This window comes from Sturnira hondurensis, unplaced genomic scaffold, assembly GCF_014824575.4.
Source record: "Sturnira hondurensis isolate 20B ecotype Veracruz unplaced genomic scaffold, ASM1482457v3 Scaffold0018728, whole genome shotgun sequence".
NCBI classification, from domain to species: Eukaryota; Metazoa; Chordata; class Mammalia; order Chiroptera; family Phyllostomidae; genus Sturnira; species Sturnira hondurensis.
Window position 1 is genome coordinate 9,169,199 of NW_028091359.1, and position 4,672 is coordinate 9,173,870.

Genomic DNA, 4,672 nt, shown 5'->3' on the forward strand with positions numbered 1-4,672 from the left:
CCCACCTGACAGGCTGCCTTGGTCCCACGGGATCTGGTACTGTCCTGTGGCTGGGTGAGAAGCAAGTCAAGCTGCCTTCACAGAACACTTCAGTCCACTTTCCAGTAAAAACTTCTCCAGAAAGCGTGCCTCTCAGCCCAGCCCAATCCCCAACCTGACTGGTTAGGACAACGCTCCTCTCAAATTTCCTGGGCTGGCAGGCTGGTGGGCTGGCAACTACAGAGATCGCAACTGAACACGGCCCCCTGTCCTTGCCACCCTCCCTGCACACCTAGGCAGACAGGTCTCTGCCACCCAGCCCGTCCTAGATGGTGAGGGAGGGAGCCAGCTCTTCCAGGGACCCCGCAGCCGGCCCAATCCTCCACTGGGTGCTGGGCTCCCTATGAGTCCTCCGTGGCACTGGCCACAGACGGAAGCCTCTACACCCCTAACACAGCGGCAGTGGCGGCTCTGAGGCGTTTTGGGCTGGCCCAGGGCAGCCGGTCCTGCCACTGCTGCTTTTGTCTTTACTCATAGTTGCTGGGCTCCCACTGAGTCCTCTGTGGCAGACACCCGGACGCTGGCTATAGACAGAAGCCTCTGGGCTCTGGAAGCTGCGGCAGCAGCAGCTCCGAGGTCTTTACGCTCTGGCCAATGGCTGCTGGTCCTGCCGCTGCCGCTTTTGTCTTTACTCACAGGTGCTGGGGTCCCTATGAGTCCTCTGTGTCAGACACCCCTGTCGCTGGGCGCAGGGGGAAGCCTCTGGGCCCCGACCGCTGAGGCAGCCAAGGCTCCAAGGTCTTTATGCGCCGGCCAATGGCTGCCGTCCTGCCGCCGCTGCCACCGCTGCCGCTGCCCTTGACTTTTCTCAGGGTTGCCGGGCTCCCGATGAGTTCTCCGTGGCAGACGCCCTTGTCGCTGGGCACAGACGGAAGGAAGCCTCTGGGCTCCAACCACTGCGGCAGCCGCGGCTCCGAGGTCTTTACGCGCCGGCTAATGGCTGCCGCCGGTCTGGCCGCCTCCGCCCTTAGTCGCATCCCTGAGACCCCAACGACCTCTAGCTGTCTGGTTCGTCACTATCTCTGGTCTCTTATTTTCATAAATGCTGGGGAATTGTTGGTTGGGGAATTGATTGCGCTGTTCTTCTGTAAATCTGCCAGGATTTTCCCCCAAGTGTAGGAGAACTGCAGTCGCTCCGTCCTACTCCGCCGCCATTTTCCCAAGCCAATATTTTTTTAAAAAATATTTTACTTATTTATTTTTGGAGAGAGGGGAAGGAAGGAGAAAGAGTGGGAGAGAAACATCAATGTGTGGTTGTCTCTCATGTGTCCCCTACTGGGGACCTGGCCTGCAACCCAGGCATGTGCCCCGACTGGGAACCGAACCAGCGACCCCCTGCTTCACAGGGGGTCAATCCACTGAGCTACACCACTGAGTAGCTCAATCCACGTGCTCAATCCACTGAGCTACACCAGCTAAGTACTTTCTTGGTAGAATCTTTTGATGCAGAAAGGTTTTTAGTTTCGAAGTCCAACTTACATATTTTTTCCTTGTGATTTTGCTGTAATATTTTAGAAACTGTTGCTTAATCCAAGGTCACTAAGATTTACACCTTTGTTCCTTTTCAAGAGTTTTATAGCTTTGACTCTTACACTTAGGTTTTTGATCCATTTTGAATTAATTTTTTTATGTGGGTGAGGAGGGGGTCCAATTTCATTCTTTTGCATGTGAATATATTCCTAGAATATACTCTTATTTATTGATTTTAGGGAGAGAAAGGAAGGGAAAGAGAGAAAGAGACAGAGACAGAAAGAGAGAGACCAATTTGTTTATGCATTAGTTGGTTGTTTCTTGTACATGCTCTGACTGGGGATCGAACCCTCAACCTTCGTGTATGGGCTGACACTCCAACCAACTGAGCTACTTGGCCTCCTTGAATGTACCCTTGCCTTGCACATTTGTGTTGGGAGAAGACCTAGGAAGTCTTGGCATGTATGCAAATTCCAAATCAGAAACTGACCACTTAATTCCTGTTGTAAGTATGTGCAGCTGGAGCTGTGATTTGGACGCCAACTGTGAAGGGACAGGATCTCATTCTAGCAAACCCCAAGGGGCCCTAAAATTATCATGATGGTTTTTCTCTGTAGAATTCATTTTGCAGCTTTCAGTTAAGTACCATGGAAGGGCATATTGTCCAAGGTGAAGACATCTTTTTGGCAGACGGAGATTTCGGGCGTGATGGCATGTGGCTGGCGAGGACCCTGTGGCAGGGAGGTCTGGGGCTGAGGGTGGACCATGTGACGACGGGGCCGGTTCGTGCCCGATTTCAGGGGGACAGCTGGCCTTCCTCTAATGATGGTCTCTCCCTTTGTGGACTCCATTGCTCTTGAAAATACAAGCCCTGCGGAACCAGAAAAATGCTAAAAATTTTACCCTTTCCACAAAGGGCATTCAGAGAGTAAACTGACAGGCATCCAGAGTTTTTATTCCTAGTTAGCAATGGATAAACTGCTTTATTTTTTCACCCTTCATGAAAGTCAGGCTTCCCGGAGCTTTAGTGGGGATCCCTCATTGTCTGAAACATCTCTCTACTCTCAGATTTGATTAATAGTAAGTGTCCACAGGTTTAATTAGGATCGATATTTGTGACAAGCTCCCTCCATCGCTTCTGACCTAAAATGGCCCCCGGGGAGCTGTTAAAATGGGAGCCCCCCTTTATTCTGGAGTTCTGGTTTCTCATGGACCAATCATTGGAATCAGTTCAGGGGCTGTTTGTTGCCCGGAGCTGCTGTGTTTGGTATGACACAGTATGAATTGTGCTGGCCCGTGTGCAGAGTGCGGACTGGAATGCTGTGTCACCCGGTAGGGGGACTGGGGTCGGGTTTCAACGTAATGAAGACGGTCTGGCTGTGACTGAACGCCAGTGCTAGGGATGTAACCTTCCCAGAGAAGGGACCGCTTGTTCCCTTGTAAATAAAGCCCATGCTCTTTGTGTGGCCTTGTGGGCCAGTTTCCAGCGGCGCCGAGGGACCCTGAGCACACCACCACGGGACAGAGTCCAGGACGCCAGCAGCCAGGATTATGGGACCATTCCGTGAGCACAATGGCTTTAAACACTGGCTGGAAGGGTACAACAGAGTGAGGGGGCCAAGGCTTTTTTTTTTTTCACATAAAGAAAAGGAAGCCCCTGCCACTCTGCGTACGTGTCCCTTTGGTCCGGAACCTCTTTTTTCACTCTCTATATCCTGTTCACTTATTTGCTCATTGCAAGGAGTTTAAGGATAACACCCAACGGAGGGGAATTTATTCTGGTTATCGTTTTGAATTCCTGGTAGAAAGCACAGAATTCCAGGTTCAACAGGCCCCTGCTGGGGAATAAGGGTGTTCGTTATCTTTATTCGAGGTGCTGTGAGACTCCAGGTCGTGGTGTGTGGACTTGAATGCAGAGGTCACCCCGGCCATTCCATGCTCAAAGCAGCAGGAACTCCTGTTCTGCTCTCCAGCTGAGTATAAACACAGCAATGACTTGGGCTGAATGCGTGTTCAGCCTCCTTCCCCTCACAAGTGAGGTTACTAAAGAAACGTGCTCTGGGCATGGGGCACATTATTGCAGAGCCAGGACACTTACGGGGGACAGTGCCCACACAGAACCGCCCTGCACGCTGAGTGCGAGTCTTCACCGTGCCTATCAGTGCCTTTCCCCAGGGGCATTTGCAAAAAGAAGCCCGAGATATGTGCTTTGCTGATCATATTAGATGTTTAATCCTGACTGTCATTAATTTTTAAGATGCAAATCAGAGGTAGTCAGTGATCTTTATGAAAGTTTTCTTATGCTTTAGAATTTTACATTCTGGGCTAAAATTCACTGCTCTAGAGCCCTATGGGGCTTGGTTTGACACACAGGTGGCAAACACAAGGCCCGGAGGCTGAATCCGGCCCTCCACCTTGTTTTATCTGGCCCGGCACCTGTCAGCAGCACTGAGCTCCCTGGCCCTAGTTAAGGAGTAGCTACATTTACACAGTCCTAAAATTACATTTGGCCCTTTGAAGGCAACCGCGGGCTGATGTGGCCCCCAGTGAAAATGAGCTTGACACTCCTGGTTTAACATTTATATTTTGTCCACTTTATTACATACAGCTTGAAATGCTTTCCTCCCCCCAGCTTTTTTTAAACCCTAAAATAGAGTTACTAAATTAAATTAAAGCAAGTTAAAAAGCACTTGACTCCCGGGCTGGTGTGGCACAGTGGACTGAGCATTGGACTGCGAAGCGAAGGGTCACCGGTTTGATTACCTGTTAGAGAACATGCCTGGGTTGTGCTCCAGGTCCCCAGTAGGGGGGGCATGAGGGGCAACCACACACTGATGTTTTTCTCCCTCTCTTTCTCTCTCCCTCCCACCCTAAAAATAAATAAATAAAAACCTTAAAAAAAAGGCACCTGACAATGAAAAAAATTTGGGTGAGGCAGTGGGTAAGCAGTAATGTCTATGATGATGTGTCAGTAATAATGGCATTTCCGTAGTAAAGGCTGTAAGTGTCCATGAGTTGCCCTACTTTCGTCTTCACATCTGAGGTGATAAGAACGACGGGGATGCTTCTGCTAACATTCACTGAGTGCTTATCGGGAACCAAATACCTGCCAATAATAGGCTTTCCGGTCATTACCTCACGTAATCACTGTGATCCAATTATG